Here is a 16,245-nt window from a genome sequence, read left to right as displayed (position 1 = left end):
TTCCTGATTCCAGGATGTTCCCAAGTCTTTTACAGCCAATTAAATAATCACAGCTAATTAGAACAGAATCAAGCACTCTCCCACAAACAGTAATGATAACCATCAGCTAATCTTTTTGTTTCGTAATATTGGTTGAGCAATAAACACTGGCCTGCACCATTGACCTGCACCAGCACTGGAAGGACCTCAGCTGGAGTACTGTGTTCAATCTGGGCATCAAATTGGATGTCAAGGCTTTGGAGATGGTGCAGAAGAGATTTACTCGAATGGTACTTAAATGAGTCACTTCATTTTTGTTGAGAGGGTGAAGAAGCTGAGCTCGTTCTCCTTAGAGCAAAGAGGATTAAGAAGAGATTTGATAGAGGTGTTCAAAATCATGAAGGGTCTTGATAGAGTAGTTAAGGAGAAACTGTTTCCAGTAAGAGCAGCTAGGCAACAAGATGACAGAGCGGGATTTTCTCTCTCTCCACAGCGTGTTTTGCGACAGCTGGAGGTCAGCGGGATCTTATGGTCCCACCATTGTCAACGGGGTTTTCCATTGAATGCACCCCAGTGGCCACGGGAAACCCACAATGAGGGTGCGCCATTGATGGAACCGTAAGATCCTTGTCGGCGTGAACAGCAGCAAGATTTTGGCAATAGTTTTTAGGTGGTTGCCAAAAGAACTAGAGGTGACATGATCTTTTTTCTCTTTTACACAGCAAGTTGTTGTGATCCGAAATGAATTGCCTGAAAGGAAGTTGAAAGTTGGATCAATAATAGAATTCAAATGAAAATTTGCTAAATACTTGAAGTGAGGATGACCTCAGATATTGGGACGTCAGGGATTTTCCGGCCGGGCTTGCCCCGAAACCGTAAAATGCCACCGGAGGTCAACGGATCTTTCCATGGTCCGCCCCTTGCCCGCTCCGATTCCTGTGGCGGGCGGGATGGTAAAATTCTGGCCAATGGGTCAAATGCCCTCTCTGTGCTGTATCATTTTGTGATGATAGGCAAGTGGGGAGAAGTTACCCTGCTTGCTTTCATAATAGTGGTACGGGTTATTTTACACTATCAGAAAAGATGGACAGGATGTCGGTTTAACATTTCAGCTAAAAGGCTGGCACCTCTGACGGTGCGGCACTTTCTCAGTCTGGGAGTGCCAGCCTAGATTTTGTGATCATCTCCCTGGAGTTGGGTCTCCAACCGTCTGACTCAGAGGCAAGAGACATGTTAACTGGGTCACAGTTGGAACACAGTCTGAAGCATGTCATTCCATAACAATCTAACCATTTATGTCACTAACTGTCACCAAAGCTTAGTGGATTGGCGTCATGTTTTAATGAACGTTATGTAGCGGTTCTTCCAGTCTCCTGTGGATGGGACCCTCTGAGGGGAAACAGTGATGGCTTCTGGTTGCCAATTATAAGACTAATGATGGGCAAAGCCAGAGTTGGGGATACTCTATGCTGACTGTTCACACTCCTGCATAGTTGGGATCCAATGCTTTTGTGGTGAGCCCACTGTCAGCGAGTGAGTTGAGGTGTACCAGCCTGCATAAGGGAGTATGCGGTAGCCTCGGCTTCTTGAAATTTGAAAATATATATCATAGAATCATAGAAACCCTACAGTTCAGAAAGAGGCCATTTGGCCCATCGAGTCTGCACTGACCACAATCCCACCCAGGCCCCAGTCCCAGATCCCTACATATTTACCTGCTAATCCCTCTAACCTACGCATCTCAGGACTCTAAGGGGCAATTTTTAGCATGGCCAATCAACCTAACCCGCACATCTTTGGACTGTGGGAGGAAACCGGAGCACCCGGAGGAAACCCATGCAGACACGAGGACAATGTGCAAACTCCACACAGACAGTGACCCAAGCCGGGAATTGAACCCAGGTCCCTGGAGTTGTGAAGCAGCAGTGCTAACCACTCTGCTACCGTACCATTTTTAAAATATATCTCTTTTAAAATCTTATCCAGATTTATTAAGAGGATCAATAGGTTAGTGGAAAGAACTTGGGCAACCCTCCCCATCTTTCAGTTTACCAAATAAGGTGGGAGTTTGCATAATGTACCCAAAGTGGCTCTTTGGCCCTCGACCTCATTTCCAGAGCATACCTCCAGTCACCTGCTGAAAATCGACCCAAAATTAAAATTACGTCACTGGAGTTGCTGAGATGAATGAGAGAGAAGATTCTGCAGTATCGCCTTAGCAGTAAAAGAAGTGAGTCATATGGGAGAGGTTTTCTACCAGAGAATATCAGCATAGCAACCATTAGTGACTACATCATAGTGAAGCAAATCAAAATGGCAGCCCAGATGCACAGGAGCACATGATCAGGCAGTACTGCATCAGGAAATGGGAATACTGCAACAGAGATATCTAGTTGGACACAGCAGAGGAGCAATGCAGAAGGGTTCATTCTCAGCAAGCAGCCTGTGACTGAAGTATGCCATGGTTTATGTTCAAGTCATGAGCATCCTCTTGATTCAGTGAATCCTCTGCCAGGTATCATCAATTAAAATTACCACTGCCTTTTAACCTTTTATCATACAGAACCTTCTATTCACCAGAGGGGACATCTCAAGAGTCACTTTGTTTGATTGTTGGAACTGTGTTGAATAATGGAAATGATAAAGCCTCAGTATATCTAACAGGCCCTCAAATAGTTATCAACAATCGTTGCATATAACTGACGTGGTATTTATGGTGTAACTTTAATTCGGGCACTTGGATAAATAATTTAGCCATGAAAACATTTATTTTAAAGAAACTAATAATTTTAACCTTGCAAATATTCCTCAAATAATGGAGCATCTGGAGCTCTTAATATTCTGGCCCTTACTCGCTAATGAGCAGAATGTGTTGATATACAGTGTTGCACTTACATCAGGCTAGCGTTGGTGAGATAGTCATGCCTAAAGCAGTTTGCTTTTGATCATTAATGAGTGGGGTGTAAATCTATTAGACAATTGGCGCATATATAAAAACACTTGTGTTGTGTGGTAAGAATACCTCACCTTTGAACAGCCTGCTGGTTTTTGATTTATCTTTCCGGGTTTCCACTTTGACAGTCAAAATGTTAGTTTTTGAATTGATGTACCCAATAAAAACCTAAACATAAACTGGTGGATTAGCCTTTAAGAAATGTGCAGGGAAAGTGGACTCTTCCTGCTTCATTTACGTGAGAATAAAAAGGTCTCTTTCAGCAGCACAAAATGAGCTGAGAGTAAGAATTTTTATCCAATATTCAACTGGAAGAGAACTCAGAATTCCAACCAGTATTACTGGCAGACAGTACAGATTCCTGCCCCAGAGATAGACTGAAGAGGAATCCAGACTTCTACCCATTCTGACTGGCAAATTTCCACTTTTGACAGAGTGCACCAGTCTGTCACTACACTGGTAGGGAGTACAGATTCCTATCGAGCATTGGTCTGATGAAGAATAAAGAATCCTACCACTTCTATAGCAGCAGGAAATATAGAGCTGCCTGGCATAAAGTTGCCAGGCTATATATCAGTGTAACAACATGAGATTAGTCAGAAATTAAATCTAATTATTGCTGCACAGATTAGACAAAAAGCCAGGATGCATATTTATTGCCAGAGCATCAGAGATAGCTTAATAAATCACTGAGAAAATCTAAAGGGTTAAAAAAGAGACAGATTAATTCAAAAGAGAAGATTCTGAATGGAGTAAATATCAACATCTCCATCAAAGTGATTCAATTCAGGTTACTCAGAGCAGAATCCTGAGACGGTCTTGGTGGGAAGGTGCATTTAGTTGACTGGGGACGTCACCCTGCCAACTTCCTGTCTTTGTCCTGATTAAATGACCACTTAAGGGCCTCAATCATGCAGCCACCTTTGTTTTTCCCCCAGCAGCATTTGGGGGACTCACCACGCAGGAAACCAAAAAAAAAATCCTGTCAGGGTTGCTCATAGCCCAGGTGGGGCCTCTCGTTCAAAAGCTTTCAGTGTCTCTGATTGGCCGGCAGCTCTAAGTGGCTGGGCTTTTTGCCCCCTGGGAATATCCATCACTACCCAGCCAAATGTCTGATTAGCACTGAACTAGACTAGCCACATAATTACTGTGGTTACAAGAGCAGGTCAAAAGCTAAAAATCCTGTGACAAGAAACTGACCTCCTGGTTCCCCAAAGCCTGTCCATTATTTACAAGGCACGGGTCAGGAATGTGATGGAATGCACTCCAGTTATCTGGATGAGTGCAGCTCTGAGAATATTGACACCATCCAGGACAAAGCAGCTTTGATTGACACCCCATCCACAAACACTCACTGCCTCCACCACCGATGCACACTACCAGAAGTAGGTACCATCTACAGCATGGTGGCACAGTGCTTAGCACTGCTGCTTCACAGCACCAGGGACCCGGGTTCGATTCCTGGCTTCGGTCACTGTGTGCGCGGAGTTTGCACCTTTGTCCTGTGTCTGCGTTGGTTCTCTCTGGGTGGTTCAGTTTCCTCCCACAGTCCGAAAGACATGCTGGTTAAGTGCATTGGCCATCCCTCAATGTACCTGAACAGATGCCAGAGTGTGGCGAGTAGGGGATTTTCACAGTAACTTCATTGCAGTGTTAATGTAAGCTTACTTGTAACACTAATAAATAAACTTTAAACTTTAGATGCGAGAAATCACCAAGGCTCCTTAAACAGCACCTTCCAAACCCATGACCAACATCATCTAGAAAGACAAGTGCAGCAGACACATGGAGAACCATTGTCTGGAAGTTTCACTCCAAGCCACTCACCATCATAACTGGGAAATATATTACTGCTCCTTCACTATCGCTGGGTCAAAATCCTGGCGCTCCCTCTCTAACAGCACTGTATGTTTACCTACACCTCTCAGACTGCAACAGTTCAAGTAGCTCGTCACCACCTCCTCAAGGGCATTTAGTGATGGATAATAATTGCTGACCCAGCCAGCAATGCCCTCATCCCATGAAGGAATTTAAAAAAGCATTTAGTTTGGCAATAGGAGGAGACACAATCTCTTCTTGTTGACTTTCCAGATGGTGCACAAGATCCCCTCCACCACCTCACCAAACCCCATCACCCGCACCCCCTCCCCAATCCACCACCCCCATTCCCACTAAATCCAGCCTTTAGATCCACAGGTCTTTCAACAATTGTCCTTAGTGCCGGTTTAGTTGATCATGTCTGCACATGGGGATTAGAGGTTTCTGGCTTTCTGAAAATACTTGGTTCTGAGAGATTTTGGAGAAAGGATGGCTATGCTAACCTGACAGAAGAGACAACTGTTGGAGTCTTCTGATTGAAAGGGTGGGCTGAATTATTGATTTGCTGGGGAGGCGGAGCCAAAGGTGGGCAAGGCCACAATTTCCCAACGCCACCTCCCAGTGATCTTGAAGAAGTGGTGAGTCCTGTATACCAGCTACATGGGTAACTAATGGTTTCATTGGAGACTTCAATCCAATTAAATGGCACAACTCCCAAAAGCTGGCTGCAACCCTGACAGTGTCCATTAATGTCAGTGTGGGGAAGGGGTTTTACAACAAGGAACATGACCCTTCGGTCACTATGTCTGCGCCGGCCATCAAGCGCCTACCTACTCTAATCCCACTTTCCAGCTCTTGGCCCATAGTCTTGTATGTGATGGTATTTCAAGTGCTCATCTAAATACTTCATAAATTTCATGAAGGTTCCTACCTCCATCACCCTTTCAGATAGTAAGTTCCAGATTCCCACAACCATCTGGGTGAAAATATCTTTCATAGAGTCATACAGCAAGGAAGCAGGCCCTTTGGCCCAACTTGTCCATGCCGTCCAGTTTTTACCACAAAGCTAGTCCCAATTGCTCATGTTTGGCCCATATCCCTCTATACCCATCGTACCCATGTAACTAAATGCTTTTTAAAAGATAAAATTGTACCCACCTCTACTACTGCCTTGGGCAGCTCGTTCCAGACATTCACTGCCCTCTGAGTGAACAAATTGCCCCTCTGGACCCTTTTGTATCTCTCCCCTCGCACCTTAAACCTATGCCCTCTAGTTTTAGACTCCTCTATCTTTGGGAAAATATGTTGACTATCTACGTTATCTATGCCCTCGTTATTTTATACACCTTCATAAGAGGGCCCCTAAGCCTCCTATACTCCAGGGAAAAAAGTCCCAGTCTATCCAGCCTCTCCTTATAACTCAAACCATCAAGTCCCGGTAGCATCCTAGTAAATCTTTTCTGCACTCTTTCTAGTTTAATAATATCCTTTCTGTAATAGGGTGACCAGAACTGTACACAGTATTCCAAGTGTGGCCTTATTAATGTCTTGTACAACTTCAACAAGACATCCCAACTCCTGTATTCAATGTTCTGACCATCACATCCCTGATAAATCTCCTGCCCCTTAACTTAAATCTATTTCCCCTGTTTATTGACCCATCTGTAAAGGGGAAAAGTTCCTTTCTATGCATCCTATCTATGCCCCTCATAATTTTATACACCTCCATCAAGTCCCACCTCAGCCTTCTCTGCTCCAAGGAAAATAATCCCAGCCTATCAACTCTCTCTTAATAGCTGAAACGCTCCAGCCCAGGTAACATCCTGGTGAATATCTTCTAAACATTCTCCAGTAGCAAAGTTTGGTAACAAAAGTGGGAAGGCAGATTACTATCTGAATGGCCAGAAATTAGGAAAAAGGAATGTGCAACGAGACCTGGGTGTTCTTGTATACCAGTCACCGAAGGTAAGCATGTAGCTGCAGCAGGCAGTTAAAAAAAGGCAAATGGTATGTTGGCCTTCATAGTGAGAGGATTCAAATGCAAGAGCAGGGATGTCTTGCTGCAATTATACAAGGCCTTGGGAAGGCCACAGCTGGAATATTGTGTGCAGTTTTGGTCTCATCTGAGGAAGGATGCTCTTGCTCTAGACAGCGTGCAGGGAAGGCTTACCAGACCGATTCCTGGGATGGCCGGACCAATGTATGAGGATAGATTGAGTCAGTTAGGATTATATTCGCTGGGGTTCAGAGAATGAGGGGGATCTCATAGAAACCTATAAATTCTAAGTACAAGACATGGGAGATGCAAGAAGGATGTTCCCGATAGTGTGGATATCCAGAACCAGTGGATACAGTCTGAGGATTTGAGGTAGACCATTAAGGACAGAGATGAGGAAAAATTTCTTCAACCAGAGAGTGGTCAGCCTATAGAATTCACTACCACAGAAAGTTAAAACATTGTCTGTTTTCAAGAAGCAGTTAGATATAGCACTTAGGATAAAGGGGATTAAAGGGTATGGTTGGGGGAGAGGGGAGGGGGGGGGGGAGAGGGAGGGGGGAGGCAGGATGAGGGTATTGAGTTGGATGATCAGCCATGATCATAACGAATGACAAAGCAGGCTCGAAGGGCTGAATGGCCTCCTCCTGCTCCTATTTTTTATGTTTCTAGTGCAATCACTTCCTTCCTATGGAGTGGCAACCAGAACTGCACACATACTCCTGCTGCAGCCTAATCAGCATTTTATACAGCTCCATCATAACCTCCCTGCTCTTATATTCAGTGCCTCGGTTAATGAAGGCAAATATCCCATATGCCTACATATCCACCTTATCTACCTGTCCTGTTGTATTCAGAGATCTACGGACATGCACACCTCGGTCCCATTGATCCTCTGTACTTCCTTGAGTCTGACCATTCATTGTATCTTCCCTTACCTTGGTAGTCCTCCCAAAGTGCATTATCTCACACTTTTCAGGGTTCAATTCAATTTGCCACTGTTCTATCCACCTGACCAGCTCATCTATCACCCTGTAATCTAAGGCTTTGCTCCTCACTACTTACAACAACACCAATTTTTGTGTCATCTGCGAACTTATTTATCATACCTCCTACATTCACGTACAGATCATTAATGTAGACTACAAACACCAAGGGACCCAGCACCAATTTCTGCAGAACACCACTGGACACAGGCTTCCAGTCACAAAAACAAACTCTGCCTCCTACCACTAAACCAATTTTGGATCCAGTTTGCCAAATTGCCCTGGATCCCAAAGGTTCTTACATTTTTCATCAGTCTCCCATGTGGAACCTTGTTAAAAGGCTTACCAAAATCCATGTAAACTACATCAATTGCACTATCCTCATCTACACACATAGTCACCTCCTCAAAAAATTCAATCAAATTTCTAAGATGTGATCTCCCTTTGACAAAATTATGCTGACTATCGTTGATTAATGCTTGCCTCCCCAAGTGGAGATTAATTCTGTCCCTCAGAATTTTTTCCAATAGTTTCCCTACCACTGAAGTTTGACCCATTGACCTGAATTTTCCTGGTTTTTCCCTATATCCCTTCTTGAATAATGGTACCAACTTATGCTTTCCTCCTGACCTCTGAAGGCCCCACCCCTCTTGGCACATATTCTAACATTCTATTAGCTTTCCCTACCCACCAGTCTGAACTTGACATTGCTCTACAGGTATGTTAAGTTGGAGTCCATTGGCTGTTTTTAGCCAGAGTTTGGCTTGTATACTTGAATGTTCTTTTTTAATTTTGGCCTCACAATAGAAAGGCTACTAAATTCTAAAAATCTTGAAGGTCTGATTGTCATCAGTGAGATGTGAAGACACAATGCCCACCCCATTACAATGAATACAACTTGCAGTTAGAGGGCCCATTGCATGGCACGAAAACTTGGTAAAGTCGGGCGAGAGGTGAATAGCGCGATCCGTGCCCGCGTCTGCGTAGATTCCCACTTTACCAAGGCCTGAAAATGGCCGCGATCGGAACCGTGCCCGAAACAGGCGCGATGTCAATTTAAATGCATTTGCGGTAGAGGAGAAGGGAGGCCAGATCGCTCTTTGGTGGGGGGGTTGGGGAGGAGTGAGGCCAGATCGCTCTCTGGTGGGGGGGTGGGGGAGGAGTGAGGCCAGATTGTTTTCTGGTGGGGGGGTGGAGGAAGAGGGAGGCCAGATCGCTCTCTGGTGGAGGGTGGAGGGTGGAGGGGGTGGTGGGAAGAGGGAGGTCAGATGGTTCTCTGGTGGGGTGGAGGAGGAGGGAGGTGGGACAGATGGACCTATGATTGGGAGGGGGTGGTCCGCTGCCACTCTGCAGGCGATCGGTGGGGGGGCGGGGGGAGGGGGGGAGGGCGGAAGGGGGCAGGGGTTGCAATCGGTCTGGGTAGCAGGGGGATGGGTGGATAAGGGGGATAGTTATGTTGTGGGGGTGGGGCGATGTCTGTGGGGGCCATCGCTCCCGCTTTACCGCTTTTTGCGGCCCGGGAGTGATGTGACAGGGGAGTGGTTTTCAATTTTGTTTTCACTGCGCATGTGCAGTTGAAGGCTCTGATTGGACCTGCAGCGTTTCGGGTGCGATAAGCCCCGCCCACAGCGTGATTCAGACACGCAACTTTTTTTTCAGGCTAAGTGCGTACGGAGGCGCCTGGGAAAAGGTTTCCAAGTTGGATCTGAATCATGCCCAGATTCAGCAGTTAGAATCAAAATGGTTAAATCGCCCCCAGAGAGTGCCTTTAACATACCAAATAGGACTAAGCAAAACAGATGCAAAGCCATCAGGGAGAGAGGGGTTGATAGGAGCAATTACATTTTCATTAAATTTCCATTACCATCGAGTTCTTTTGAAACCTTTTTCATGAAACATTCCTCTGACACAGCTGGCAAATACATTGCCCAATTTGGCATTGAGTAACACAGGATCCTGGAATGGCCAAAGGTTCGAATACATTATATGTGCTGTCTGCCAGATTGGCAGTTGAAATGCTAAAATTGGTCTCAATGTCCCTGTCCCAGCTCCTGCTGGTAAATTTGAACATAAGCAGGCTGCACTTTAGGCCTGGGCTTGAGGACAAACTTGGACTTAAAATGGACATCATCCATGGTGAAATATCAAATTTGCAATGACTCACGCTCCTCTGAGTGAAAGAAATTCACCTCATCTCCATTTTAAATGGGCAACCCTTATTTTTAAATAGCGACCTCCTAATTATAGATTCTCCCACAAGAGGAACCATCCTCTCCACATCCACCCAGTCAATATCCATCAGGACATTATATGTTTCAATCAAGTCATTCTTCGAAACTCCAATAGATATATGCTTAGCCCGTCCGACCATTCCTCATAAGCCAACCCAACAATTCCAGAAAATAGTCTGGTAAACTTTTGCTGAACTGCTTCCCATACATTTGCAACCTTCTTTAAATAAGATGACCAATACTGTACACAGTACTTCAAATGTCGTTTCACCAGTGCCATATACAACGGAAGCATAACCTCCCTACTTTTGTATTCAATTCCCTCACAATAAATTATAACATTCTATTAACTTTCCCAATTTCTTACTGTACCTGCACGCCAATATTTTGTGGTTCATGCACGAGAACACCCAGATCCCTCTGCAAGCTCTCACCATTTAGATATTGTGTTCCTTTTTTATTCTTCCTGTTAAAATGAACCTTTTCACATTTGCCCACATTATACTTCATTTGCCAGATCTTTGTCCACTCACTTAACCTATCTATTTATTCTTGTGGCCTCTTCACAACTTACTAGTTCTTCTTCACAACTTCCTAGTTCTTCTTCACAATTCACTTTCCTACCTACCTTTGTGCCATCAGCAAATCTGGTAATAAACACTTTAATACTTCATTCAAGTCATTTATATAAATTGTAAACACCTGAGGTCCCATGAACTGATCCCAATGGCAAACCACTCATTGCATCTTGCTGATCTGATTAAAACCCATCTCTGCTTTCAATTGGCCAGCCAATCTTCAATGCATGCTAATCTGTTACCCCTATAACATTAACTTTTATTTTCCCCAATAACGTTTGATGTGACACTTTATTAAATGCCTTCTGGATCTCTAAGTACAGGACATCCACTGGTTCCCCTTAACCACAGCAGCACACCAGCCTCCTCCAGCCCCTGTTCCTTAAAAAGTACTTGGAACATGAACTCGAGACATCATTCAGTAATGACTCCCCGTTCCAATGGAACTACAAGTCATGAAGTTCTGCCTACTGCCTTTCAGGAAAGCTTGAAGTGTGGAATTCAGCACTATGTGCTTGTTCTGCTGGATTCTGTCCCTCACAAGCCTGTCTTTTGTCTGGAGAGAGGCTCGGAACATGAGGAGTGAAATCTGCTGGTTACAGGCCTGTCATTGGTAAAGGGAGATGTCCAAAGCAGGTGGGTTGAGTGGAGGCCTGGTTTCCAGTTGGATTAAGGTTACCTTCAATTGAACCTTTTTTTGGACAAGGGCAACTGGAAAACAAGAGCGTCAGTGGTTGGGAATTGTTCTATGCGAGCTGGAAATCTCAGCACCAACAGAGGCCCCTTATCCACAGCACATGTAACTTCCTTAAAAAATTCTAATATGTTGGTTAAATATGATTTCCCTTTTACGAAACCATGTTGATTTTGTCTGATTACCTTGAGTTATCCAAGTGCCCTAATATAAATCACTTAGGCATAGCTTCTAATGTTTTCCCTATGTTAGATGTTAAGCTGAGTGGCCTGTAGATTTCTGCTTTGTGTCTCCCTCCCTTTTTGAATAAAGGAGTTACATTTGCTATCTTCCAATCTAATGGGACCTTCTCCAAATCTAGGGAGTTTGGAAAATTAAAACCAATGCATCAACTATCTCACTAGCCACTTTTCTTAAGACCCTAGGATGAAGTCCATCAGGACCTGGCTACTTGTCAGCCCACAGTTCCAACAATTAACTCAGTAATTTTCTTAATTTCCTCATTCTCTTGCATTTCCTGGTTCATAGCTGCTTCTGGGATGTGATTTGTATCCTCTATAGTGAAGAATAATGTGAAATGCACAGTTGTCAGACATCAGACAGTGCAAATAAGCTAACATCCAAGTTTAAAGCAGTGATACAAACAATGAACACAAGGGTAAATTGACAATAATCTTTATTAATATATCATATATATCCGCTCTTGAATGAATTCATATGTACAAGGAATAAAAACACTGACATGAAAGTTCCTGCTTGTTCTTATAGCTTCACAAAGTCATTGGTACTGGTTCCTAAACTTGTGACTGCCGCTTACCATTACTCATAAATGGTGCAATAAACTGGTCAGATCTGATTTCAGCTCTCCAGGATGTACCATTTGTCATAGTCTCTCCTTCATTTCCTCTAATCCTGTTAATTTGTCCAGCTAAAGAACGTCTTCATAACTTGGGTCCCTTATCTCCAAAGCTCGCTTTGTGGATTAGCTACAACCAACTCGATGGACTGGATGCCGAAAGTAAAATATCAAAGCCGGCCAACTGTCTCTATCTAAAGTGCAGTCTCTGTTCCGTGAAAAGACAATAAATCTTCAGCACTGAACCAGCTCTATACAGTACTGGGATAATGCAAACTCTATTTACATAATCTATGCGGGCATCTCACTCAAGTCATTAGACACTGCAATGCAGAAGAAGATTTGGAGTGGAGACATTTACAACCTGCATACTTACAAGTGGCAGAATTAGGGCTGGTGAGATTTCTCTCTCTCTTTTAAATGCAGATTTCATTACTTTCATCTCTGAGGGATTGATCAGTATCCTGTTGGCTTCTGAGGCAGACATCCAGTACATTAAGGTTGTCATAAAGAGCTGTCTAAAAAAACTGTCTGAAGCATCATCTACATATTTCCATGTGATCATCTGATCTCAGCTGTTAATGATGAATAAGAATGAGGTTGGCCTATTTCTGATCCCTGAAATGCTCCTCTCCAATGAGAATCTGTGGCACCTCTTTCAGGCCCATGTGTCATTTGGAACTCACAGTAATAGACCGAAAGAGCCTATCCCACAAGCTTATCTAAACGACTTGTAGTAATCAAAGAAATAAAGCATGCCAATTTTCCCTTTTTTAGTGAACGACAGTATACCTCGAGGAAATCCATCATCCATTGCAAATCACTTTTTGTAACTCTACAATATTCTACTAAAACCAATCACAAATGGAACTTTCATTTAGCTTGCTCATAGCCAGTATTAGATGGTTTGGATCATTGCTGGATTTAGCTCGAGTAGAATTCTAACGATGGCAATCAATCTGAAATTCAGTGGTGCATTAAAAGCAGCATAGAGAAGAGCTTTTGTTACAGCCTTGAAAACCCACTAGATTTCCCCACATAAATTCCTGTTAAAGTGCTCTATACACAGGGACATGCCGTGATTCTCTCATACCATGACAGGTCATCTACCAGGAAAAATCCTTTGATGTAACCTCGAGAGGGTCCAGTGTGTAACCGTTATTGATCATTGCTCCCTGTAGTCAGTTGCAGCTGAAGTTGTTGGGGGGAGGGGGAGGGACTTAGGGTTTTATGAAGCCTTCATAAAGTAGTATGCAGTGTTTAAATTAGGCAGGAAGTGAAAATTTCTATTTCCCAACAATGGGAGAGATGCAGGGGTTAAGTCATAGAGTCATAGAGGTTTACAGCATGGAAACAGGCCCTTCGGCCCAACTTGTCCATGCCGCCCTTCTTTTTTACCCACTAAGCTAGTCCCAATTGTCCGCATTTGAATCTATACCCATCTTACCTATGTAACTGTCTAAATGCTTTTTAAAAGACAAAATTGTACCCACCTCTATTACTACCTCTGGCAGTTTGTTCCAGGCACTCACCACCCTCTGTGTGAAAAAACTGCCCCCTGGACCCTTTTGTATCTCTCCCCTCTCATCTTAAATCTATGCCCTCCAGTTTTAGACTCCTCTACCTTTGAGAAAAGATGTTGACGATCTATGCCCCTCATTATTTTATAGACCTCTATAAGATCACCCCTAAGTCTCCTAGACTTCAAGGAAAAGAGTCCCAGTCTATCTAGCCTCTCCTTATAACTCAAACCATCAAGTCCCGGTGGCATCCTGGTAAATCTTTTCTGCACTCTTTCCAATTTAATAAGTAGCACGTTTGTGGTGTGTTGGCCTCATGTCCAGCCTGTTCATGGGTTCAATGCCATGATTATTCATTAATGTAAAAGTTTTTAATGATTTACCTTTTGAGGTAAAGTCAGTGGTACCTGGGAATCTTGTGGCATCCAGTTCCTGTTTGTTTAAAGGTGGTATGCTACAGTCAACTTTGTGCAGTTGTGTCTGAAGTCAGTAGCTTTCCTGGCTGAGAAGGGAGGAGAGAAAGAGCAAGAGCAGGAGCATGGCTCGGCCTTTTGGCTAAGATCAAGTGTAGTATGGTCGGCAGCCCATGGTCGGCCGCACTTGGTTGAGGTCATTAGATTACGCTGAGGCTTCATATGTTTCATATGAAGCAATTTTTAAAAGCGGCATCACAGCCTTTTGGCTAAGATGCAAATGAGCTCAAGTCTTGGAGGAGGAACCTCCCCCTTCTCCAATCAGCTTGGCTCATGTAGATCAGGCCCAGGACAGGGTGGTTTGGTCGCTCGCCCTGTCTTGTCAGCCTGGATTTGAAATGTCTCAACTTGTTGAGACTCTGAATTGGATTTGATTTGATTGGAAAAGTATTTTAAAAAATTTTTTTTTAAAGAGCAGGAGCATGGCAGCTTCCATGAAGGCTTGGAACAGGCAAGGGTGAGTCAGTGGTGAGAATAGGGCAAGGGGATGATTTGGAGTCATGTTGGTGGCATGGTGGAGTGTACGAGGGAATTGTCTGGTGCCTTATGTGTGGTGGTTGGGGGCGAGAGGCAGTAGGAACAATCATTCAAGGTCGGTAAATAGGGATTTAAAGGGTGATGTTAGTATTGTCCATATGTGGGTCGAACTCAAGGTGTTGGCTGGCAGAATCTTTGTAAGGATTTGAGTTCCCTCACAGCATTTCAATTATTGACCTCAGATATTGGGTGGGATTTTCTGGCCTCGCTTGCCCTAAAACTAGAAAATCCCGACTGAGGTCAACGGATCTTTCCATGGTCTGCCCCTCGCCCGCTCTGATTCCCGTGGTGGGTGGGATGGCAAAATTCACCCCAATGTACTTCAAAATGCAGAGGAGGGAGAGCCAGCTAAGTTGCAAGTCCAGCCATGTCTCACAGAGTTGAGAGTAAAAGATAAATTCGCCATAGCACCAGATGATCATAGACCGTGCTTCCCTTTGAAGGGGAGAGTTGACGGGTGGTGATTTAATCTGAGGATCACCACACCTCAGGAAAGGGGCAAGGTTGAGAAGGTGGGGCCTTCATGAAAAACCTCAGTTGGTACGGGAATTGAACCCATGCTGCTGGTGTGGCTCCACATCATGAACTAGCTGTCCAGCCAACTGGGCTAACCAACCCCAAACCCTGGACACTAACATGAACATTTAATAAAGAAGGAACACAAAAACACAACATTGTTTCTTCCACAATAAAGGAATGTCTTTCATTCCCCTATGAGTGCCAACCATGAGGCATGTCAGTATATTTAGCTCTCCAACTAAGCTAGTAAATAATGATGATGAATAAAGTGAAACCAATATAGTGTGAAATATTTACCAGTGAAATTAAAATTTGGAAAAACACCCATGCCATCTTTGTTCTCTCAGTAAGCCTTGTGTTCATGGCAATGGAGTTGAGCAGGAAAGCTGTGGCCATGATGAAAAACCTCCTTCTTTGACAAGGATGGTCATTTATAACCTGCATGTAGTTTCTGCATTGTCAGCTGACTGCAGCTCCTGTGCAAATCACTGGCACTTTGCATGGGAATCATCAAAATACAAGAGAGCAGAGGTGGTGCCCACTTCCTGTTCAGTTGGGAATGGCACGCCATGGTTTAAATTCCCCCGTGATTCATCAATTTGCACTTTTCAAGTATGGTTCAGTATCTCTTTATCAGACATTTCTTTCTTCCTACATCATCTTTGTGGATTATGAGAAACAGGCATAACCTGTATGGGGAAGTTCACTCCTAATACAGTTTTTCAGCTCTATAATCTTGGGTGGCACGGTGGCACAATGGTTAGCACTGCTGCCTCACAGCGCCAAGGACCCAGGTTCGATTCCTACCTTGGGTGACTGCCTGTATGGAGTTTGCACGTTCTCCCCATCTCTGCGCGTGTTTCCTCCAGGTGTTCCGCTTTATTCCCACAGTCCAAAGATGTGCAGGTTAGGTAGATTAGCCATGGTAAATGTGTGGGGCTATGGGAAAATCTTGAGGGGGCGTGGGGGTGGACCTGGTACAATACTCTTTCGGAGAGTCAGTGCAGACTTGATGGGCCAAATGGCTTCCTTCTGCAGTGTAGGGATTCTAATATGGCAGCATTGCAGCTCGTACCCAGCGGTCATTTGATAATCAAGTTGTTCA

Source organism: Mustelus asterias, chromosome 20, assembly GCF_964213995.1.
Source record: "Mustelus asterias chromosome 20, sMusAst1.hap1.1, whole genome shotgun sequence".
In the NCBI taxonomy this organism is placed as follows: domain Eukaryota; kingdom Metazoa; phylum Chordata; class Chondrichthyes; order Carcharhiniformes; family Triakidae; genus Mustelus; species Mustelus asterias.
This window is presented reverse-complemented; position numbering follows the sequence as displayed.